The 25,917-nt window shown below is 47.4% G+C and overlaps 1 protein-coding gene and 1 long non-coding RNA gene across 2 annotated transcripts in view; both read left to right on the top strand.

Moving 5' to 3' along the window:
• Window positions 1-25,917, top strand: part of pcdh7b (protocadherin 7b) — a 124,322-nt gene that overhangs the window by 10,780 nt on the left and 87,625 nt on the right. The window lies entirely within an intron of this gene.
• LOC109508487 (uncharacterized) lies at window positions 11,734-25,392 on the top strand. The gene is made up of 3 exons (XR_002166672.1): window positions 11,734-11,744; window positions 15,951-15,956; window positions 25,151-25,392. It is a non-coding gene; the product is annotated as an uncharacterized LOC109508487 (long non-coding RNA).

Genomic DNA, 25,917 nt, shown 5'->3' with positions numbered 1-25,917 from the left:
TTTTTTTTTGTTTTTTGCTTATAATATGCGTCACAAGCGCCGACGTGTGATACCTCATCTCAACATTTCTTGAGCCATTCAACCGCCGGTAGCCATTCAACATTTCATGCTGCATCCTACAAATTAAAAACAAACGTCGCTCTCGCATCACATGGGACACTTTGCACAAATGACGCCAGGGAAGTGCCCACATTCCATGCTGAGGATCAGGAGTGTAAAAAAAAAAAAATATATATATATATATATATATATATATATATATATATATATATATTTTTTTTTTAGCTGTATGAATTATTATATTATGTTAGATTTAATTTCCATTTCCTTTCACTTTGTTGGGGAAGCATCAACGAATACTTGAACTCAATACTTGAACTTAAATCTTAAAGGGGAAGTCAACCCAGAAATATGTTCTCCGCATCCGCACTCGTGTAAACATGGAATTCGGATTGAGATTGCATTTGTGGAATATGAGGTCAGCAGTCAAATCCACCCGTGTTTTGGGGGTGGGCGGCCATTTTGCCACCTGCTTGCCCCTGAAATTGAAATCGTGTGTGTTGCACACGTGTGTGTGTGTGTGTGTGTGTTTAAAAACTTGATGCAGTAAAACATGCAAGAATGGGGAGTCTTTCAGCTCGTTTCCGTCCAAAAATCAAATCCAAGCTTTTAATCAGAAATGGGCTCTTTGCAATGTAAATCAAGTCCTGAAAGAAGTCCCGACAGAAGAAGTTGTCAAATGGATCAAAGGTCGGAGCAACCGCACCGCACGCATTCTCTGCAGCCCGCTGTTGCAAAGTGGACTGTAAAAACAGAGCTTCTCCAAATCTGCTTCTCGTCAGTTAAATGGATCGAAGAAATTCCAGACATTTAATTTTGCTCCAGGCGGTGGATTTGCAGCTTCGTGCCCACTAGTTTTGGGATTGGGCTTTGATATCACCTTTTACTCTTTGCACCATCTCAAGAGAGGAGTTCTCTTCTCTCGCTCGCTCCCCAGCAACAAAGTCCTTAGCAACGAGCAGCAAATCAACCCGACCACCGGGATGGAGCGCAACAGCCATTTTGGATTGAAAAACGAGCGGGTCAACCCTGGCGCTGGAATAATCGCGCTTTGCTCTGTTTGCTGCAATCGCGAAGGGAGAGAAAAGCCAATTGTTGGCGGGCGGGTGGCCCGCGATAATCAAGACCCAAACGCTGCTCTTTGACACGCTACGTTTAGCCGCAGTTGGTCCCGGCGCAACACTCGGGAACCACTTGTAAATTAGTCGGGATTCGGCGGTTGGGAGAGATTCGGTACCGGAAGGACGAGGATGGATGGGGACGGGGGACGATTATTGTACGAATAAGGTCGGAGGGACGATGACGTACCCAGGTCGCGGACGGAGGACGGACGGCAAATTCGGGTCGAGTGGCCACCTCAGTAGCCGCCAGCTACACATCGAGCAGATTTGGAGAAAGAATCACTGCTCTCGAATCACGATCTGTGAGAATCTGACGGAATGTGAAGAACGCAAGCCTCTCACTTCCGCTTTTGGATAAGCGGCTAAGTGCCAACACAGGTGACATTAAAATGTGTGTCGTGGAGCTCCCCAGTCGGACGTGCGGCGTTTAGCCGCCATCGGAATTCCGCGGACGCTGCGGCAAATGTTTGAGCGGCCCCGATTACTTTGTCCCCACGAAACCGATCGGGGGGAGGCAGGGGGGAGGGGTGAATTGTTTGATGTCTGCGCAAATGTGCTTAGCACACAAACCTCGCCACCTCCCTCGGCTTCCTCCGTGGCTTTTTTTTTTAGGGGCTTGGATTTATGTCAGAGCGTGCGCGCGTGCACGTGTGCGCCGACTCCTTTGAATGTCTTTGAATAAGCTTTTTCTTTACCCAGGCAAGCCTCCTCTCGTCGAGAATCGGGGACATGACATGACAATCGCAGACCTTGTAATTTATGTTGAAAGCGTTATCAGTGCCAACATGGTTTTGTTTGAACGCGCGGGCGGGTGGGCAATCCATTGTTACTATGGCAATATACCGCGACAGCTCCCCCACCCACTCTTAACTTCTCCCATGGCAGTATGCCTGGATATTGGGGGGGCGGGGGGTAGTGATGGCGGGGTGAAGCAATTTCACAGCTCCCATCAATGCTCAAAGCATCGCTCAGAGACAGCATCCTCCTCAAAACTGTCACCGCGCTCTAACAAGTTGGCCCTCGGTTGGATGAGGCACAGGAACGCCGTGTTCCACTAAAATCTTGTGATAAAGCCACCTGGGGAAGCGGGGAGCATTTCAAACGCCCAGGTCCCTCAACACTAAATTGGCGGCGCTTGCTTCGCCACAACGGGCTCATTTCGTCGCGATGTCAAAGCCCCGCCGGGAACCGTAATTCACTTGCCCTCACCTCTTTTCGAGTTCCGGCTCCCTGAGATCAAATTAGACGGTGAGCGCACCCGTGACGACACAACACTCGAGCGTAAGGCCTCGGAATCCAGTCTGGATCAGTCACTTACATCCTACCGAGTTCGTTTGTGATAGCAGAGGCGGGTTCTTACCCCTCCAAAGGAGGCGATGTTTTCATCAGAGCCTCTTGGAATCTGCTTTTATTTTGATGATTTTTCCATCTGGCTTCAACATTTCTAAATCTGACAAGAATGAGTACCCTGGTGAAAATCGATGGCAGCGGCCCCTTGATGCCCAGTGAGAGCGACAGTGGCCGAAGCAGCCAATACAAAATGAATCCACTCGCAAAGAGCATGGAAGACAGACTACCGATATCACCGCTTGGAAAAAAACCAAACCAAAACAAAACATACGAATAACCTACCAGATGACAGTGTGTGTGCGTGTGTGTATGTCAACCTTTTGTCTCGTGGCTAGGGACCGTAACACAAAGCAATTCATTCGACATAAAATGTATCAGATCATGTCAAGGACGTGTGTCGCAGCCATTTTGGAGGTCAAAAACGGGCCTGGAAAGTTCGAAAACAAGAATGCTCGTCACCAACTTTGCAATGGCGTAACTTGATGGACATGTCTTATGTAACACTCAAGGACCCACGTCCGAAAGTCAACAGGAAGCCAGCCCGTTTTGGTTTGAAGATTTTAGGAGCCAAATCAAAGGAGGCTGGGAGCTCGCTTAAAAAAAGTAATTTAACAAAGCAATTCATTCGACATAAAATGTATCAGATCATGTCAAGGAACGTGTGCCGCAGCCATTTTGGAGGTCAAAAACGGATCTGGAAAGTTAGAAAACAAGAATGCTCGTCACCAACTTCGCAATGGCGTAACTTGATGGACATGTCTTATGTAACACTCAAGGACCCACGTCCGAAAGTCAACAGGAAGCCAGCCCGTTTTGGTTTGAAGATTTTTAGGAGCCAAATCAAAGGAGGCTGGGAGCTCGCTTAAAAAAAAAAAAAATTTATAAAAAGTCAGCTTTCCGAATCCAAGGCCAACAATCCGGTGTCGCTCAGTCACGAGTAGCCTCCTGAAACTTTGCGAGCGGCACCGCCTTGGAATGGGATATAATGAGTTTGATGTGATGAAACGCAAGACTTGAGTCGCGTATTAAGACGCCAGGTCAAGGCTTAGCGCTGATGTGACGTGCCGCAAGCGATCATTGCACTTCAAATCAGCATTCATCTGGAAAAACAAACAAACAAACAACAAACACCAACAGACACACCAGACCGGTCCCTGATTTGATGAATGTGAAGTTGAAGTGATGAAAAGGAGATGGCGTCAAAGATAGAAAAGAAAGAGAGTCACGGCGGTGGCGGAAGGAGGTAGAGATGCAGGCCACCTCGTGCTTGGAATCTGAAGCTTATTCGGTGGTCGACTCGACGTATTTACACAGCCCACAATGCATGTCTTGGGCAATGAGCTTGGAGAAATATCCAGCAAGGTGGGACCTTCCCGGGAACGTTTGTGCAAAAGCTCGACACGGGCCAGTTCTCGATCCGAGGCGGAACTCGAGCCGCAGTCCTTTTGTCGCAGCTCGAATGCCTCGGCCCATTCAAGGACAGAAAGCGAGCGATGGCGGAGAGAGAGCCAGATGATGAGGATGTGAGTCAGCTCGCGGGGGGGGAGAATGAAGAACACACATCTTTGACACGGGAGAATCACACGGCCGTTTTTCATTGGCTTCCCCGGCATGATTTTGAAAGGTTGCCGAGCCCCAAGGAGCGCCCGCTTGGCCATTTTTCAAAGTTGTCACTCCCTTTCCGTGTTGTGTCGGCGTCGCGCCGCTGCACAAAGGCCCCTCCTCCCGCCGCCGTCGCCATTGTTGATGTCACTGCGCCGATGCAAGGTAAACACCGTGTCGCCCGCCCCCTACCCTTTTCTGTCGCCACAATGCATCACTTAGACCTTTATGGAGCAGTCACGCCGAGGCGGAGACGGCGCATATTCTTTCCGGCGGGAAACGACAGCGCCTCTGAAGGATCGCGCCAACGCCCGGAAATATGACTTGTGTGAATAAGCCTTGACGGCTTTCAAAATCCAAACACGCGTACCTTTGACAGTTCATCAGATTCGGTACCAAGTGTCGCTGCCCTGCCCTGCTTGGTAATCACATTTTGCCGCGCCGCTCTCACTTCTCAACATCCTTGCACCTTCCGGGCGCACAATTAAAAAAATAAATACATTTAAAAAAAGAAGAAAAGAACGGCTCACACATGCCGCCGCACCCACGCCAAGACACTGTGAAAGGATACCTTTTTCGCTCCCATGACCGGCAATGACTAAATCGCGCAAAAATCCCCCACCCTTGGGAAATTTCATTACGTATGCATTCACACAGCTGAAATGGTTCCAAAAAAAAAAAAAAAAGTGGCTAACATGGAGCCCACCTGACTCGGATGTGTTTGCTTTGGATTTATTTCCCCAACGGCAGTGACGAGTGCTCTCGTGCGGTTTGACTGAAAGCCGAGGTCGGGCTCGGGGCACTCAACTAGCAGCTTTGAAGCGGTGTGGATGCCAATTAGCTTCAGAAGCTAGCACACATTCCTCGAATGCCTTCCCCCAAAGAAAACTGTCAAGGACACACCTCGCAGGGGGATTGAATTCACTACTGCAAGGGCTACAATGCAGACTTAGACAAATAGTTTCGCAGCGTTTGGAGTGAACTGACACCTCGACAAACACCCTCGACTATAATTTCCCAGACAATGAACGCTAAGTCGGTTTTGTAACCACAGACGGGCTTGTGACCTCCACCAGGGAGATATTTTCATCAGGGCCCTCAAGGAATCACCCATTCGATTATTGAAATATTGAAATGCCCCCAAAAACGTATGGGGGGGAAAAAAAAAAAAAGCTCCTGGCATGAGTTTCACCAATTATCAAATTTGGTGGACAGGTCAATCAGAAGAAGATCCACAAAAAAAAAATTGAAAAAAAGTCTTAAGAACCCATGGCGGCCATTTTGGTTTGGAGCAGGCATATTTGGTCAAATTCAATGAGAAGGGGGCCTGGAAAGTTGGAAACAAACAAAAGCCACCTCGTTTGCTGATGGCCACCAAATTTGCTGGACATCCCAATCACACTGAGATGCACAAAATAAGTCTCTAGAACCCACGCCTGAAAATGAACAAGAGGTCGGCCATTTTGGTTTGAAAGCACCCATGACAAACTACAGCTCCTAAATATAAATATAAATATAAATATAAATATAAATATAAATATTTATTTTTTGGAAAGCATGTATCTGAGACATATTGGGCAATAGCAAAGTGCTTTTTATTTATTTTTTTGACAATACAATGCAAGATGGGTGCTCGTTCCGAGGATTCACAATGAAAAAGCTGGGACGAGGGCCCTTTCAACATGCCACATCCTATTATATTTTATTTGTCACAATTATGAATCAAAGTTATAGGAAGCAAGGAAGAATTTTTTTTTCATTCTTGGAGATATTTTCATCACTTTTTTTTTTTTTAAGTCCGTGAATTAGAATTAGACTAGATGCCTGTCTAAAAGGTGTTTGTTTGACCACGGTGGAGGTCAGCGTTCGACCGATTGCCTGTGCTGTCTGTCTGTCCGCCGCGACGAAGACACCCTCTCGGCGTGCCCGCGTCTGGCCTATGTCGATTGGGCGGAATGCTCCATCACACTGCAGCGGCTCTAATTAACAGGTTGAAAACATTGTTTTTGCTGTGAGATAAAAAGGGGAAAATTTCCAGAATGGAAGAAAGAAAAAAAAAACAACAACAGAGCAAACTAGTTCATGTGTTGACGTGCAGCTGACATTTAAGGCAGGGTTGGCGATACTTTGTAAAGGAGGGACATTTTGTTCCACTCAACATTTGTATTTTTTCCACATGAAAAGATGAGTAATATTTTGTCGCATCTGGTGACATGATTATTTTGATTACCGTATTGGCCCGAATATAAGACGGCCCTGATTATAAGACGACCCCCTCTTTTTCAAAACTCAAGTTTGAAAAAAGACTTTTTGAACACCAAATTAATTTTTATACAGAAAATAATTCCAGTACATCTGAAACAAATGATTCTAACAATATATTTGAGAGAAAAAGCATGTTATTTTGCCTCATTCAAATCTTAATATCTGAACCTCTAAATATGTCAACTAAAGTGCAATCACATTTGTAAATGAATGGCTTCTGGTTTTTGAAAATGACATCATAACTTCTGAAAGTGAAAGGAAATGGAAATTAATGACATCATAACTTCTCCTCAGCTGCCGGTTAACCTGGCCGATCTTCGACCCACTTTTCTCCAGATTGTCGCTACGTTTCTCCATTTTCTGTTACCTCTTTGATAATTTTCTTCAATTTTCTTTCTTTTTCAGTCTTATTTCAATGCAAAAAACACCATCTTATATTCGGGCCAATACGGTATTTTATTATTATTTTTTTTAAATAATCAACGACAAAGGTTGCTTCTGGAAAAGACCACAATGGCACAGTAATAGCACGCTGTGGACTGAGCAGAAAGCAGAAAATGCACCAAATTCCCATAAAAAAAATGTGCAATTGTATCCACTTTGGTTGAGGAACGCTCCTTTTATCTCGTAGGTCTTGTGGCTGGTTGGCACACTCGCGTTCTCTCTCATCCGCTTCCACAATACCCCGTGCTGCAGCCCGATTTAATTAGCTCGAGGTGAGGAGCGCAGAGATGAGGGTCACGCTTGCCATTCCGGCCCAAATGGAGATGCGTCTCGGGAGACGACGCCGGTTGCTAATTTAGGCCCGCTCCTGGGTCGGTGCACCTTGTTAAGCGCTAGCTAGCCTTAGCTCTCATGCTGAATTAGCTCGCTACCCAGTAGCCTTTTCTGTAGATTGGATGGGGAATTTTTGGAAGCTGGTGGTTTTTGAACGAGCTCAACTCAACTCAAATGTATTTCTCGAGCACTTTAAAACAGCCACCGCTGTGTACAAAGTGCTGTCCAAGGAGCAAAAAAAAAAACTTCATACAACAACAAACAACAAATTCGTATTGAGGACGGTCGAAGGAGTCAGCCGATCCTCCGTGAAGCGTCTCCGATTGGTCCAGAATGTCGGCGCTCGCCTCTTGACCGGTCTCTGACATCCCTTCGCTAAAATTCGTGCTGAGAGTCGGCAACGTCAAACAAATGTCGTCTCCGTGTTGCTGCAGAGTAAAATAACACTTTGTCCTTTCTTGAGGCTAAAATGACCACCCGTGCTCCTCCTATATTGAGGTTGTGAAATGAGCATTCATACACAGAAGGTATCAAGTATAGATTTCCAGTAATGGCGGTTACGGGCAACGCTCGGTTCTTCCATCAAGCCGTAATGGATGTGGGGCTGGGAATCAATGTTGGATAAACAGCAGGCCTTCATGTTGGAATGTTATTCAAACAAGCGCCAGGTCCAATCTCTGATGGGAGCGTTTATAGAGAGCACCTGGCTCTCCGGCGCAGCCTCGCTCCCCCAGCCCATCTAGACGGCCGTTCCCAGCATTGCCGGCGTTTTATCAGAAATAAAGAAGGACCTCCTGCATATACTTTCAACAAAGTGCTTTCGATGTAAAGCCGCTGAGATCAAGAGCGCGAGACTTAATTCACAAAAAGCGGGCGCGCGTTTGCCTGCGGATGTAATCGGCGTTGTAAAACGACATTTTATCCGACTTTGAATCTGCGACGACGCGTTTTGTCGTATTGTTTTCTTTACGTGTATAACTCGCAGGAGTAGCCCCTCAGGGTTCAGCGTCTATCTGAGCCGGAGCAAACCAACTTTTTTTTCTCCTTTTTTTTTTTTTTTACATGACAGGCAGCAGGAAGACGGCAAGGGGCAAAATTGCGTCGAGTGATAGAAAGTGTGCACAATGTCGCCGGCTACGACCTTTGAGCCCTTTTTGAAGTCACCCAGGTGCGTTTAGGATGGAAGAGGTGGTGCTTAAACGGCAACGGCACCCACCGGAGACAATCTCGTTCTTCCCGCCGTCACTTTTATTGCCAGCAAGTTCCGTGTAGGTCTGAGCGAATGTGACGCTTTGAATCAAATTGCAAGTGGCGCAAGGCGACATCCCCGAAGGCGGCGACGTGCCGAGGCTCAACAATGGGAAAAATAAAAACACGTTCTTCTCGCTTTTTGAAGCTAATTACGAGGCTTGGTGTTAAAAAAGAAGCACAATAGGGAACACATCGCGGCGGTGACGGTGGGGGGGCGAAAAAGCCTGTTAGTAATTACACATCTTTAATGATTCACTGAAACCAGCACATACGCAGTCTTTTCACGCAAAAGAATTTGATCTGAAAGATTTTGAAATTCCCATCCAAGGAACTAAACAAAGACGCCCTGGTGTACTTGCATGAAATTGACTCTATGCTTTATTTTTTTTTAATGGTTTTTCATTGATTTCGGTAATATATCAAATGCATACACACCTCACGAACCTCGTAGGGACAGGCGGCTTGAATAAAACAAAACAAAACAAACAACAACAACAAAAAGCAATAAGATGTATTCCCAAACCATTGAGCTGAACTGAAATGTGGCTCCCTCCCACAGAGTGACCGTTGCCCATGAAGCTCGCAGCCGTGCACTCTCAACCTACGATCCCGATCTCAGCTTGTCATGAGTATGAATGAAGCACACCTGGTCTCGGAATCAATCCCTTTTTTTTTTAAATCCGTCAGAAAACGCTGCGAGTCATGCAGAATTTGAGCGTCCACACATTGGCCGGTGCGAACCAGGGCCAATAAGCATTATTTCTGATCTCATCTCCTTTTCTGACATTCCAATTGCTCTACCATCATGGGCAAGGAGGCTCATGTGCTGACAAGGACAAAGATGTTGATCTGCACTAGGCTGCAATTATTATGATTATTTTTTTAATCATCATCATCATCATCAATCAGGAAATCATTGGGAGGGAAGGTGCCTTGATTCCAAATTGGAAGCTACAGAAAATGACCATCAACTGCACTTGGTCCTGAACTCTCCATGCCTGATCTTGCCTTGTGGCTTAAGGATGGTCATGAGAAAGGTAAAGGAGCAGCTTCCAAGTACACACTGGGAATTTGTGAGTGACCTGAAAGCAATTAGACCTCCGTCTTCAAGAAGAATGGACTGAAATCTCGCTGCGCTCGAAGGGTCAAAACCTCCGGATTTGAAATTTGTCAGTGAACAAATTGAATCTGAATGCCTGACATATTTTGACGGATATTCTCTCTAATGCTACGTGCAGACCAAACCTGTCGCGAGCGTCGCGCCTCGCTTTATTCGCTAGCGTTTGACCGCCGCAGTGACTTCATTGGTGCACGCCGGAGAAGAAGTGGAGGGGCTTCGCTCGCTCGACGAAAGCAGTTGTACCAGCCATAATGCTGGTACAACTGCAATCTTGAATATAACCTAGAATAGAATAACGGTCCGAAAGAATTGAACAGAATTGCCCGGCTCTGCTCAGTAGCTCGCTAACTAGCATGGCGAACATCACGTCTTTTGCTTTCTGATGTTATTTCAGAAAGCACTGGAGAGCAGAGAGCTAGTTTTTTTCTGAAAAAAAAAAAATAAGTAGTTCACGTATGGAGCTTGTTCAGTCATTTCAAAAGCATACATTTTGGAGCTGCAAAACTGTGATTGTGAAACCGTAAAGACTAAACCATTAGCCTAAGAGTCCAAATGTTCCCATTCCAGAGCGCACTGAAATAAGAAAATAGCAAAAAAAAACCACCCCAAAAAACAACAGGAAAGCATTTCATGGCGACGTATGGCCTTTTCTTGTTGCAGTATGTGTTCTTGGAACAAACAAAAGTGCGCATCTGCAACCTAGTCACAATGCTATTTTTGCTTTGAATTTTAGTTCAATGCCGCATCGAAGAAGAAGCTATTGCAGCTAGCTTCCCTACACAGCAGCGTGTCATATGTTTGTTTTGGCTTTGTTTTTTTTTTTTTTTTAAACCCAGACATCAATAAAAAAAAAAAAAACAACTTCTGGCAAAGCTCATGTAAGCCATTTCTTGTCTTCCGTGTAGGCTCCCCGCCCCCGACATCTTTTCGGCAACGCGATGTTGCATCACCTCACAAAAGTCTACATAAGGTTCCGCTCATCCAATGCGTGTACTCGTCTTCTTGTTTCCTCCCCTGTTTCAAAAGCGAGCACTTGAAAACGTCGGCAAACAAAGCTGTGAGTGGGGCGAAAAAAATTCATTTGGTTTCATAAATTAAACATAAATTTCGCTCCCTATCTCGTACCTTTTTTTTTTTTTGGTCGCGCTTTCATTAGCTCAGGATAATGAGAAAACTCGTGTCCACGCCAGAATGAGGAGGGCTCATTTGAAAGCGCACCGCAGGGTTTGCGGGCAGCAGAAGAAAAGAAAGGCCATGTTAGCATAGATTCCCTCATTTGACCATGTTTCGGCTTCTGTCACTTTTTTAATGAGCCGGCCACATTGTTTCCTTGACTCATTTTCTGGTTCAACCAAGTAGGTTCCAACAACAAAAAAAAACAAACACTTTCTTGCATGGTTGCAACTTTTTGTTCCGTAAATCCGACTAAATATTGATTTTGTTTTTGTGAAATCCCCAACCTTTTGTGACCAAAGATCTACTTTTCAAGCAACCGACCTCCCGCGATCGACCCGTGACCGCACGTCCATGCATACAGACGCACGTACACACGCAAGCCACGATGAGCCACCGCCATAACAGCCCCTAACATGAGCAAAACAGAAAAATGAAGTCGATACAAGATGTTGTGCAAAGGAAATCACTGCCTATCTTCGTGGAGACCTGATGAGGAGGCACGGGATGCACTTTTGCAACATCTCGAAAGTGCAGAAACTATCGTATGGATGTGGACCGTTTGAAAATGCTTCTCCTGGCGCTCCAGACCGCCATTCTTTGCCATTGCCATCGGTGAATTGCACATGAAACAGACCCCCTTGAGAGTAATAATAATAATAATAATAATAATGATAATAATAATAATAATAACAATAATAATAATAGATAAATCGCAACAGCTCTGATCTCGAACTGCAATTGACTGCTGAACTTCCAGTGATGCAGATCGTGCACCACCGTAGGTTCAAGGTGACCTGCTTTTTTTTTTTTTTGGGATGAAAGTGAAACTGATAGGTCGCACCAACACAAAAAAAAATATCATAAGAATAACCCACACACAGACACACAAATCGATTAGGACCAGTCGGCGGGCTACCGGTCGATCGCGTATTGGGCACCCCTGCCCTATGGCATTTAAGGGTGCGCACGTTCAGTTATTTTGGATCCTGAGGTGGTCCTTGGACCCTTAACGGCGTTACAGTGTCAGTATAGTTCCGCGTGTACGTCACTAATGGCTGCCCTAAAAACCTGCTCGTGTCCCCGTTATATAAGAGCTGGCAAAGACATGAATTACAGCCCATTGACTAAATCACACTTTCAACTTCATTACCGAGGAGGTAGACAGATACATTAAGTCCCGCCTGCGTGTGGAAAATGTGTCCACATCAGCATTTTCATCCAGAGCGGGCCCTTTTAATGAGGGGGGGATTTTTATACGACTCTGCATTATTCAATTAGGCGGCAGAGGAAAAGTCAAGTCTGCTCCCGTGGCGCTTGCAGGAAAACACCGGGATGGAAAAGTCACCCACAACGTGCGGGATTGACACACACGGTGAGGATGAGAAGTTGGTGAGTGGCGGGGGGGGGCTATTATGGAAAAAGGACAATGCAACGGAACGGCGCGTACGTTCGGCAGCGGGCGGCTTAATAATGCGGAGCCGCCTACGCGCGGAGGCATCAACCTGCATATGAAAGCGGAATGATAATAAAGCATTTCTGCTGGACTGGCACCGCACGCATTAGCGCTGATGACAGTTGTTGAATTGCAAATGTCCTCGACGGCATGTTCTTGCTTCAGTGCGTTATTAGAGCGACTATTTAGCATTTGCTCCGTTTGCCGGAGTCGGAAAGGCTCGCACTCAAAAGGCAAAGGCCACTACTGTTTGAGTCAACTCAACAACGAGGGCGTTTACCATAAAATCGGCGAGGGAGCAATAACGCCAAGCTATGCTACAGCAGCCACGTGCACACACACGTACACTGCGAGGTACACGCTCAACATTGAAAATGGTTGGGAGGGGGGAAAAAGCTGCCGCACAAAGGAAAAGAAAGGACAAGGAGAGTCGTGGGCAGATGAGCCGGGCGATTGACGAGTGACGCGACTCAAGACAACCGCTATACAAAAGTAGTATTAGTTTCTCTGAATTGCATCTAAAATATACCGTACACTGAGAAAGTCTAGTGCTTGTTCATGCAGGCATCCGGATCGCTCGGAGATTGCCCAAATTGACCGTCGGCTCACAAAGTTGGCCGAAAGAGCAGTCGCCAGTTGGTGTTTGTTCCTCACGCTTCGAGGCGATCCAAACCCAAACAACAACCGGGAATCAAAAAGGCAAAATGACGGGTCGTTTCGTGAGGCTCCCGGAGCGGGATGAGCATACAAATAGCCCCGTTTTGTACATGGGGGAGGGAAATGGAGAGAGAGAGAGGGAGAGAGAGAGAGAGAGGGGCGAGCAGGCTGGCTGGGATTGCGCTCAAAGTCTTTCAAATCCTCCGAGGCGCTGGCGGCCGTCATGTGCCAAGTGGCAAATTGATCATGACATCGCGGTGTGGAGAAAAGAAGAAGCCGGAGTGTACGAGCATGTCAGAGGCACAAAAGCAGCAACGAGGGTCCGGGGAGAGGCGGGAACGCACACGCACACACATGCAAACGTACGGAAAGGTGCTGGAGGAGCCGTGACTTACAGGTTTTTGCCCTACATTTCTTTAAAAACCCTCACATGGTCCCGGACCCCCCCAAAAAATATTTGTTGATATATAAGTTGACTGTCAAACGAAGTACAAAACGAAGATGACACGTTGGGTATTTCAAACAGGCATGCAAAGTGGCGTTTTACGAAGGCCTGCGAGTTTCACGCTGACACACGCTGCAAAACGACATCGAGGAGCTTTGGAAACCAGCATTTATGTTGGCGTAAGCCTTTGCGTCATGGATATCTGAACACACGCGGTAAAAACATGTTTTTGAAAATATTGGGAAAAAAAATTCCAAGTATGCGGGGGGGGCGACAACAACAAAAAAAACATGCACGTGAAAATGCCCGTTTAAAAATGTAATGCTCCAAATAATTCTTCTTATGTGAATCCTAAAAATCATTCATCAGTCCACTTTCAAGCCTCACATTCTCCATTTCAACAATTCAATCAGTTTCACAGCATTTCAGTGATTTTTTTTTTCATATCATGAAAACACATGACTGCAGTTTTCGTATCGTGTCAACCAAATTATTTCAAGGCGAGGAAAAGGTGAAATGAATTCAAGAAAATGTGTTTTTCTGCTTGTTTTTTTTTTTTTTTTTTTTTTTTTTTAATCACGCGAATGTTTGGTGGTTCATCTGCACACGAAACTCAGCCATTGGCATCGGCGTGATTTTGCAGTTCACTGCGGGTCCACAGACGCTGCGCTCTTAATCACACTTTATCGCCGCCATTTGACAGAATTGCTACTTTCTAGGTTCAACATCCTCTCCTTTAGAAGTGTGCTTCTGAACCAAAGTATTATGCTTGAAAAAACCTTGGAATATGAAAGGCTGCAACCATATCTGGGTGAATCCTCGCTTTGCCTTTTATTGCATTTTTTTTTTTTTTCTGGTGGCGAGTGACCATCTGGATAAAGCCTGCAGGATTTAGTCATCCATCCAAAATGGCAAAAAAGAAAGTAAATCTGCCACTGAAGTATTAGGTGGGAGGTCAGACGAGGGGAGGGCTTAAGCCAAACAATCTGCCGCTCCGAAGACACGCGGCAAAACGGGGCTTTCAACCTGCTGGCGTTGAGCACGATAAAATATTCATCATAAAATGTTTTATATGACAGGCTGTTTTGTTTTGGTTGAGTGAGAGCTAAAGCCTTGGCGAGATGACAGTGTGTTTTATGTCAACTGTTTTAATAGTTAATCAGAGGGCCTGTTGCGGAGAGAGGCTTTGCTTTTGTTGGGACTGAGCGGAGGGCGAGAGCGAGTGGCAGGGAACGGGTTGCCCCACCCGCTCGCTCGCCGGGGCAGTGGAGCGGCCGCATTGGGCCAACGTGAATGCAAAGCAAGCGGACTTGCAAGCGATGCCCCTCGCAACGCTCTCGAACCCAAAAAAAACCCCAAATGGTTGCTATGTGGAGAGTTGGGTCTCTGCAGCCTTTGGGAACATTCAGAAGTCATCGAATCCATCCATATACTGTACGCGAGGAAAAACGTTGCACTCTGTCAAAACTGTCATTGGGCAGAAGCAAATCTGTCTTCACAAGAGGACAAACAGAATTCTAAAATAACGCCATCGACCACAACTGTCATTTTGACGGTTGAGCTCTGGCAATCCTCCATGAAGCGTCTCCAGTCGTTCCATAATGCTGCCGCTTGCCTCTTGACTTCTACACGTATAAAGAGGGAGCAAATCACTCCAACTCTGGCATCCTTTCTGTGGCTCATTTTAGAGTTCTTTTGAAGATTGTATTATTTGTTTTCCAATCTTGAAATGGCCTGGCCCCACCTGACCTCTCGGAGCTCCTACGCACATGCCCGGCGCCTCAGATCTGCGGACCAGGCACGATTAGAGGCACCGAGAACTCAGCGGAGGCTCAGAGGGCATCGAGCCTTTTCCGTTGCCTGTCCCTCTCTTTGGAACGACCTTTCACTGAAAGTTCGGCAAGTCCCCGCCGGGGCTGCCCATCTTTCAACCTTGCCATAAAACTCCTTTTTAGACTTTCTTTTGTCTTCATTTTTAATTCATTGTATTATTGTTTGTTGAATTATTTTTGCTCCATATACAGCACTTTGTATCCAGCGGTGGTTGTTTGAAAGCGCTCGAGAAACACACTCGAGTTGAGTCGAGTCAATGATGTCATCCAAATGAATGAGAAACAGGTGGCGGAGCGCCGATTGCGAGTTCGCTGTTGTAAAATATACGAGTGGCGTGCCAAGAAAAGGAGAAACGGGAGGTGTGTCGCAAAAAGACTTGACTGCACTTCGCTCCGAAGGAACGGGGAGGAAAGAGGAATTCAGAACACACCCCGAAACTCTTCATTCCATGGACGAATGATGTCCACAAGCACCACATTAGCTGATTAGTGTATTGATTTCGACTCTCCGGCCTGTCCTGCCCAAAATGGCGCGGCTCTCACAGCTAACAGCCGAGATTTTTACGGCAGCTTTTCAATGCCAAAAATCAATGCCACCGGCGGTTGCTCCGAAAACCCGGCAGCGCAGAAGAGTTCCAGTAAAATCAACTGGCGGTCGCAGTCGTTGAAGCAATCATGACTTGTCAACATTGTTACTGTTTTTCATGCGGTAAAATTGCAACATGCGGCATATGCGTCGAGAGACGTGAAAAGCCAAAAAAAGCCAGCAACATTGTTCATCTGGAACACATCAAATTTGAGAGCTGTCAACACGACGGCTCTGGTACTTGTCGTGTTCTAGTCAAGGGTGCTCCCAGACAGTGAGGGTTTTCTGGTCTCTGAGGGTCAGGGTCAGACTGGCAAACCAAAAATGGATATAGAAAACGTGACGGGGGTTGTATCGCGATCTAAATTCACGTTAATATCGTACTTCAGTTTCTTTTTAAATGTTAAATCATGGCGGCGTGGTGTCGAATGGTTTGGACGTCCGCCTCACAGCGCAGAGGCGCAAGGTTCGATTGCAGGCGTCGGCCTTCGTGCGTGGGGTTCGCATGGTCTGCCCGTGCCTGCGTGGGTTTTCTCCGGGTACTCCTATTTATACAGCGGGCTGTCGATGGATTGAATCCCTCGCGGTAGGTAGCTGGTGGTTGACTGTTGAGCAATAGATCGGCAGTTGCGGTTGGAAAGACGACGCTCCCCAACCTCTTCTCTTCTTCCGTGACCAATTAGCAATTCCCTTTCGAGTCACCGCCGCGTCGTGTTTTGACAGCTCACATTTTTTTTTTTTTTTTTTAAATTGACATTGAATCCTCCTTCTCTCTTTCGATGGCCTTTAATCTCGCTCGTCAAACGGAGGTTCGAGCAGAGCATGAGATAAAAGGCCTTCGCGGAATCGTCGCCGTCTCTTTGACCTTGATTCTCCTTCCTCGCGAGCGGGGCCTCGTTACCAGCGGAGCGGTGTCACCAGTCAGATCAAACGGCGCACGCAGAGGACCAACAAATCCCATTAGAACACCTGATAACGTCAAAAAGGGATGGAGGGGGGGGGCGGGCGATAATGAGGACACATTTCACTCTTCTGGATTGAAACTTCCCCCTGAAAACTAAAGTTTGGCCCTCAGCCGTCACTCTTATGTCCAATCCCAAGAACCGTTTATAGCCCCAAATTCAACAAAAGCTAATCCGTCCCCTGAGGGGAGCTAAATTCTTTTTTTATTTGGTGTGTGTGTCTCAAGAAGAAGGCAACAGCCCAAGTTTTGAACTCGAAGAATACTTTCTTATTTGGATTCACCCACGTCAGGCAACTGCGAAAAGATTCTCGCTCGCAATGGAGCAGACAGTAGAGCAAAACCAAGCAAAATAAAACTAAGTACACAGACCACTGGAAATGTTTATAACGACCGATATTCGGCGTCAGAACCCCAAACACCCCATCAACGATACTCCCAAAACATTTGAGATCAACCTCACGTGGTTATATGACCCATAAAAAAAAATGGCTTACATTGATGGCGTCTTAAGACATGAAAGAAGGAGGACAAAAAAAAAAAAAAGCCCAAATTTCAGTCACGTCCTGCAGAAAGTGAGCAAATCGCAAATGGGTGACGGTTGACTGGAGTTCCTTTTTCGAGAAACAATTTCCTGCCGTTTCCTGGTTCGTATTTTGCATTCATTTCATCTTTCTTCTCTCAAGTCGCGATGCCCTTCGCGGCGGGTCAAGAGCCGAGAAAATATTGTCTGAGTTGCCTAAGACGTCGGATTCCAGAGCTCCCCCGGCAAAAGCGCGGCACTTTTTTTGTTCTTTTGAGCGTCGTCATCCGACGCTCAGCCCGCCAGCTCAGCCTTGGAAGCACCCTCAGCCTCTTCTGTCGACACATTTCTCCACGATTCCACCTCTGGCAACAACAACAACAGCAACAAAAAACGACTTTGCTGTTTCAATGTCAACGACAAGAAAGACGGAGCGAGCTTCTCGACACACCGCCTCCAGTCAATCGAGCAGGGAGATCCCAAGTTCAAGGTCGACGCGGAAATGCCTCTGATTGTCGGCGCGTTTACGCATGCCGGCGTATGAAAGTCACGTGGCTTTGTGCGCATCGCTGTTCTTTTCCCGCCACCTTGCGAGAAGGTGCGAGTGGCTTTCATTTACAGAGCCGTCAACTTCAATGACTGGCGGGCGAGGGTGCGGTAACGTGTCATCCGACGGCTTTGGGGTGACATTTGCCAACGAACCTAAAATGCCTTCTCACCTTTGACGGAGGAACACAATTTGACCTGCGAAATGTGCAACGTCCACACGTTGCAGGCTTCGCTCTTTTATTTTTTTTTTGGATCCAAATCGTTTTGGATCCAAACGGTGCGATTCCCAACAGGTCTTTTCAAATATCAAGCGGATCAAAGGTGCGCTTGGTGGGTTTTTTTTCATTCTGGCAAAGCCAATAGTTTGCACTCAAGCGATTGAAAAAAAAAACAATTTTCCATAATGCACAATGTCCCCTTGAATTCGTCTGTGAAGAATGATGCGTGAATCTTCAGAAAGAAACACAGGCAGATGCAGGATGTCTTCGTTTATCTGCTGATTTGGATCCACTGAAGTTGTCGTCTTGTCATAGATTAATTAAAAGATTGAGACCGAGGAGGAAATAAAAGCTCTGCCCATTTTATTTTATTTTTTTTTTTTATTATACAGCAGATCAAAGTGGTTCGAAAGCCCGAGCAGCCCACATGGCGAAAATGTGAAATGTAAGTTCACTCACAGTGGACACACACAGTCACTCGCACGCACTTTCCGTAAGCTCCTTTGTGATCCTCTTCCATGCCTTTTTCATTCATCTTCCCCCTCATCTTTTCGATCTCATTCTTTTCATCGACTTTCATCTACTTTGGTGTACCATTTTTAAGCCACCCCCTCTCTTCCGCCCCCCCCCTCGCTTTCCACCCCACCGCCTCCTCCTCGCTCTGCCGTCTTGGTCTACGGATGGATTTTTTTTTTTTTATTCGCCGCAAAAGAAGACGCCTGCTTTGTCCGCGTGCCGGATGCTGAAGTCTGACCTATTTTGGCTCCAAGACTGGGAGGCATCTCTTCTTCCTGCCTCCATTTTACCAAGTCGGTCAAGCAAAACAAATCAAGGGAAAAATTCTCACTCCTCATTTCCAAACGAGTTGAGGCGGCGCAAGTTTGGTGGCCAACCAATGCAACTGGTTGTGATTCGAGACGTGGGTGTCAAAGTTCAGGCAAGGTTGTAGTTATGGAAGCCCTCAGGGGGCCACTTGAGTGAAAGCACATCCAGCTGCATTTCTAACCACTGTTTGGTGCACACCTTGGTTTGAAGCTCACGCTTCGGTTCACAATCGGTACATCCATCCATCCGTTTTCAACAGCACGTATCCTGAACAGGGTGACGGTGGGGGGGAGAGGGGGGGGTGGGGGGGGGGGGGGGTGCTGGAGCCTATCCCAGCTAACTTTGGGTGAAAGGCGGACTACGGCCTGAACTGGTCCCCAGTCAGTTCCAAGGCGCATACAGAGACACAAAAAAGAACATTCATCCCCACGTCCAGATCGTCCCCGAGTGGACACAAGTCAGGCGAGTGGACCACCACAGCATCGGCGACGACAATCAGGACGGTGACTTGATCAACTGCTTATGGCGAGTGTAAACGGAAACAGATTCAGTGACTTCTGTGCTCTTTTTTCGAAAATGGCAACATCGGTAGTTTGTTCAGGAAAAACGTAGCAAGCTGATAAATGGAGTTGGATTTCTGGATCAGGCCCTCAGGCTTCGAGTTTGACACCTGTCTATTTGACTTTTTGTCCTTTGCACCTTGAACAGTCAACTCCCTAATCTCGTTCATCCCCCGGCCACACGGGCTCTAAAAGGTCTGCCGCTCGTCCGCCGGTCGCCATCCGAATGATTTGGTCTGCATGTGTGGCCATCGAGATGAGACCAGACCAAAAATTTGCTTGGCTTCTCCTCCAATGGACACAAAGTCTCGCGAGCCAAGGACCGCCGTGATTTGGGTCTCAGCCTCCTGACCCCGCAGCCCCACCGCCATCTCCGTTTATTGCTCATCTAGCCCGGAGGATAATGAGGAGCAGATCAAAGAATCAGCGTATTTGGGAAACGAAGCAAACGGATGCCGACAGCTTGTCCGCGACCGGAGCTGCATGCAAAATGTGTCCAAATATCACAATATCTTTGCAGTGAAATGTATTTAACATGAATCGGGACCGCGTCCTGGTGGAAATCGTACATGATAAGTCGAGACCGATCATCCGGTCTTTAAATTGACTTTTGCATATTGTGGGTGTGTGTGTGTGTGTGTGACCCCGATGATAATGACGCTATTAAATCCTTCACTTAAGCAGACTTTGCTCCCTCCTCCTTCACTGTCTTCCATCTCTTTCACGACGGTTCCCCTCCCTCACACGGCCAAACGCTCACTTCCTTCCCAGGCTGCATTATTAGCGCACATTGCGCTCTCTTGCCTCTGCAGAAGCTATTAGCCAAGATTAGCAAAGGAAGAGCCCCGGCTTCTCTCTCTCTCTCTCTCTCTCTCGCTTTATTTCTTCTTTCTCGGCGCTCGCCGTAGCCGCCATGCGGGATGAATGATTACCATCCATTATAGGGGCCGTATTGTGCTGACAGAGGCAGCTTCAGATCCTGGTCCTGGCCATTAAGGAAAAAAAAAAAATCAGAAAAGACTCACTCTGCGTCAGAGCAGAGGGCGCATGTGCGTTTCAAGTGAGAGGACATGAATGCTTTGGAAGCAAAGAACTCTGAACATTGATTGGTTGTGCTTGTGCGGAAATATAAGCTTGTCTTATTCTCGACGTTAGCGTCGAGGATCAACTCGTCGGCAAGCTCCGAAGAAGCGAGATAACCAACCGTCCTGATCATTTGAATCAGGTGTGTTTGCAGCAGGGAGAGATGGAAAACAGGCAGGACGTCGGGACTCGACGACCGAGTCTGGACAGCCCCGGTTTGGGCCGTAGGTTATGCAGGAGTCGTGTCGTGCGAGGACACAAAAGATGCGGCGTCAGCCTCAGGAAGTATCTCGCTCCGGGAAGAGCTAAAAAGTAGCGAAAAAGTGGCTTTTACGGCGATTGTGTTGGGAACTTCATTTATGTCGGGATGCAAATGTAGCCACTAGAGAGTCACAGCAGGGTAGAAGTCAATGTGCTGACACTCCAACAGCCCGCCCCCCCAACTGCTAATGGATTCAAACGCGGCGGGTAAGGAATTGCATCACTTGACTTGGACTTTCTATTGTTACTTCTTTTGAACTTCTATTCTCTGTTTTGGGGTGGGAGGGGCATCATCAAAAAAAAAAAAACCAACAACAACAACAAAAAAAGGTTGCACGCAGTTGATAAGAGCTTAAACGGCGCACGCTGCTGTGATTTCCTTCGTAACTTTGTGGAGGGATTTCTTTCGCCGCATGCAAGCCCCCCCCCCCCACACCCCTTCCTCTTCCTCAACGCTTTGCCGAGGCGCATTGCAATGAGTTTGTCCCTAAATGCACTGTCAATATTCCTGACAAATCTCCAAGGCGTGATATTGTAAGCCGGCAAAATGACGAGCGGCGGTGACGTTTCGTTGCTTTTCACTCTCTGGGCATTCTGTCCCGTCGTCCAGCAAGACACCATCTTGAGTAGCCCCTCTTCCCACTCGAGAAGCAACCCCTCTCTCCCCCCCATCACCTCCATGTGCTCTGACTGGCCAGAGTTGAATAGAAATAGAAAAAAAATGGACACAACTTCTGCTTTCCAGTTCAATTTCCCGCATGGCTCTTTGGACTTGATTCTCCCACGGCAAACACGTCCACTGAATTTCCTGTCAATCTGTGAAATTGGTGACAAGGGGGGAGCGGATTCTATTGTCGCTTTCCTGGATTGGTGGATTTTGGATTCACGTTATATTTCTGGCACGGATGGTCCTTGACACTTTTTGGGTTCGTCTCGTGATCCTCGACGCACCCGCCAAATTTTGTGCTCGCTTTGCACTTTAGCATTTTGTCCATCATCCACCACCGAAACGAGAACCTCCTGCCATTGAAGGTCCGGATCCTCTTGTCGCTTCCCGGCCTTTTCCGCTCCGGACGCATCCTCCTCTCCATCGCCTCTGTCATTCTGGCTCCACCCTCCTCCCCTCTTTATTTCCAATCCACTTTTCTCTCCTCTACTCAACCTTCCCTCTTGCCGACAGCTCCCGTCGCTATCTCTTCCACTTCTGCCCTCGTCACTCTTTTCAGTCTCTCTCCACTCAGCCGTCCTCGTCTCTTTTTGTTTTCCCGTCCCCGCGCCCGCCACTGCTTGTGTTTCTCACCAGTCAATAATGAAAATTGCTCGCTGCCTCGAATGGATTACGGAGGCCCGGGGTACTTTGTTTGAAATGAAAAGGCCCTGGCCGTTTTCTACCTTGGCCACGGGGCTCTCGGCCTTCCTTCACGATCACACTCGGACAAAGCAACGGCCCGCGTGGTGAGAACGCACCGGCTCGCACTCGTGATCAACGACGGCGCATCAAAAGCTTTTACCACCCAACCTCCTTTGCTTTCCCTTTCCCTCACCCTGCCTCTTCCCTCCGGTCATGTATTATGAATGTTGCTTAATTACTCGGCCCGGATTGCTTCTCACGGGTTGGCACGCGCAATTGTTTGCTTTGTATCTCTTTGCCGTCGCGCTTGTATGCAAAATCCTTGCGCGGTTTTGTTGTTTGTTCTTTTGGCGCAGCCGTGCTGAGATCAAACAGCGAGCAGATTGAAGCGCCATCCGCGGTCAACCCTCGAGTTGATACGCACCAGGAAGCAGGAGGGAGAAAGGAGTAGCGTAGTGGGCGGGGTTGCGAGGGGATACTAATCCCAAAAGCCTCTTGGAATCTAAGAAAAAAATCCAGTGGCGCCTTGACTCACGAGTTCCTCAACGTCCGAGTTATGCGCTGAAGTTTACTGTGGAACACCCATGACTGTTCACTAGCTAAATACTATCACGGTATAAAATGCTATGCTCGCACAACTAGCATTGATATCGGGGCAGTGAAATCATTGTTTTGTTGTTGGGGACGTGGAACAGATGAATGATTGATTTGTTGATTTTTTTTTTTTTTCCCCCCCCTTCATTTCAACGGCGACATCACATTTGAGATGCAAGCACTCCAGGTTACGAGGATGGTCACAGAAGGAATGAAGCTCACAAGTCAAGGTTGCGCCGGATGTCATTAGGCAACAAAAACTATCGTGAATAAGAGCTGGCATTCGTAGTCCAATCTGTTCCTCTTGGATCACTTGCTTGGAGCCGGTGACTCACAAAAGCTATCGAGCGGACCCGCGAGTGGGAGGACGTTTTGAAAATGCGGTCAAGCTCTGACTGACGGCTGCGTCGCCCAAGTGGAATACAAAGAAGGCCGATAAGAAATTGTGACGGACAGGCCCCCTCGCGCTGCCTTTTTCATGGCCGAGCCCCAAAATGATCAGCCAATGATGTGCTTCATCCGCATCAGATGGCAGAGTCCGAAAAGCTTGTGTCAAGGGGTAAATGTCGTTTTTTATCCAGACCACTTGTTCAGGGATTTAGGCTCCCAAATGGCTGTGTCAAACCAAAATGGCCGCCTTCCTATCCAATTGATTCTTTGTCGCCAGGGTCCTTGAGACGACCTTGTGAGTCCGCTCATGTTACTCACGTCCTTGGAATTTGGTGATGAAAGGCAAAAGTGGTGAGCGGCCAATATTTTCAAATGGTCCAGGCCCAGCCTTCAAGCAAGTGGGCCACAAAATGGCTGCCGAAAGACAGACATTTGTGTTCATGAGAGAAACTACTGTATTTTCAGTCGCACGTAATGTTTGCAACTTCCTCGTCAGTTTTAAGAGGTCATGATTGGGAACTGGACACAGACTTTTGCAAATATTGATTCATTTCCAAGTATGACGACACCCGTGAATATGTGATTCCGAATCAGGGTAGATGGAATGATTCCAAGCACGGCCCTTAAAATCTGCGTTTCGAATCAACCGCTTGACAAATGCGTTACGACGTGCTCATTTCGGACGGATTCGGAAACCAGCTGCAATCCAAAAGCGCGGCCGCCCGCTTTTCCGTGTCACATCCGTTTAGGCGCCACGTCAATCGACCGCAGAACGCGCCGAAGTGGGCTTGCGTCATGCTTTTCTTTTTTTTTTTGGGGGGGGGGGTCCTCACTGTGTGGGCGCCGTGCAGTTGTGTGCCAAAATGAATGTGTGTGTGTGTGTGTGTGGGGGGGGGGGGTGTTTGTCAGATTACCTTTTTCAAATGAACAACAACAAAAAAAAACAGATAAAATGCAAGGCATTTGCATATTTTGGAGGCAGTTTAACTATTTTACTGCAATGTAGCATTGCTTGCAAGAGCAAATATTCATTTTATTTCATTTTTTTTGTGGGAAAACAGAGCGGCTGCAAAATGAAAAACATCGCTGACTGAAAGCCCGTGAGAGGAGCTTTGGGGGATCTGATTTCACAGACGCTAATGAGCATTCAGCATCGGTCTCCGCCTCCTTCGCCTCGGCGACTAATGCGTGACTGACAGGCCGTGGGTTTTTTTTTGGGGAGGGGGTGGCATTGGGCTCGAGTGCCCCCGATCGTCAAGCATTCCTCTTTTGGACACCTGTACCAGTACTTCACAAAAAAAACACTCTGTGGATCTTTAGGTTTTAATCCCAAAGGGATGATTTTGGCCAAGACGTCGGAGGGTGGGTGGCAGCATTGGGGAACATTGTGTTTTTATTTTATTTTGCCAGATTACTGAGCTGCCCGCGTTGGTTGCCTGCTTAAATTAGCCCAGCAGGGACATGCCTGTGCCAAAGAGAATTGTTTTTCATCGTGAAATTCGAGCATGATTTCCAGCCACTCCACAGTTACCCGTCGCATCTCGTTTGTCTTCCGACCGATAGAAGAACATACCACGACTCCACTCGGGGTGGGGGCGGGTGGTCGGTGCAAAGGATCACCGGTCCCAAACCAGCAACTCTGACTTGATGAGCGACGACGGTAGCAGTTGAAAGCCTTTAGCATGCCTGTCAGATGGCAGCACCGTGCATTGTTTGCCGAGCTGGCCAAATTTCTGTTTGTGTATTAGCTCGCCTAAGCCGATAAAGGGACGGAGATCCCTTGAAACCGTTCCAAAGCAATCCCAAAGCTGCCGTGTGTACATCTGGCAATAAGTCGCACGGGGATTCCAAACCGAGGTTGCCCAAAAAGAAGGCCAAGCCAACCCGTAGCGTTGTCATCAACAGATTCAAGTCATGATTCAAATCAATGATTCGTGACCTCTTGAATAAAGAGGATCTGAGGGGCGAATTCAGACGGGCGCCGGAGTAGCTTGTGCGCAAAACACAATCAGTGTTATTACCAACAGGGTGAATCTCTTTGAGAAAGATGTCTCCCGACAAATTCCCACCAAGAAACTTCCCGTGACAAAAAAAGAAGCCCAGTGGCAGGAAATCATGAGAAACTCACCATCAACCAGAGGCGTGCGGTCAGGGGAGGCAGGTGAGGCAGAGCCTCACCTCTGAATGCGCATTGCATTGCACAATCATCACAAACTGGGTCGATACGTGCAAATGGCTCGTGCTGCTTGCCGTATAGCTGCCTGTCACAAATATAATGTTTAGCCAATTGAATAAGATACCCTTTTTTGATTTGTATATTTGTAAATCTGACACCAAAGGAGTCAGTGCCTCACCAACCATGCACCTCACCGCACGCCACTGCCATCAACGTTGCATTGTTTTCACTTTGCAGGTATGGCAAGCAAAGCCGCCGCTAAGCCAGGAGGAACCGGCAGGGTCACTCGCAAAGATCTTGCATTGTTAATCCAGTTCAGATTCCGTATCTAGGGTAAACCCTCAGAATCCGTGCACGGACTTAAGACCCACGCAGGGCACGTGACCAGCCTTGCCCAGATGTCCCTTGGAGAGTACAAACAAGAGGAGGTACACGATTTACAGAGCAAATACACATTTAGCGGCCGTCGCGCTCATTTTTATTTGAACTCGGCAGCGGTGTCAGTTTCCTAAATGAGGAATTTGTCCAAGACCAAAGAGAACCTCCAGCCAGCATATCTTCATTTTGCAGCGCAATACGTTCAAACGGAAATCCTATTTTATTCATGTGGATTCCGGCGGTCCCTCGCTATCTCCATCACTTCCCCCCCCCTCCCCCTCTCCTCCCCCACTCTTCCTTTTGGACCTCCTCCGCCTGCTGCTCTCTGCAGCGAGCGTGCACATTAATTTTCA

This window comes from Hippocampus comes, unplaced genomic scaffold (assembly GCF_001891065.2).
Source record: "Hippocampus comes isolate QL1 unplaced genomic scaffold, H_comes_QL1_v1.1 scaffold48, whole genome shotgun sequence".
Taxonomy (NCBI): domain Eukaryota; kingdom Metazoa; phylum Chordata; class Actinopteri; order Syngnathiformes; family Syngnathidae; genus Hippocampus; species Hippocampus comes.
This window is presented reverse-complemented; position numbering and strand designations above follow the sequence as displayed.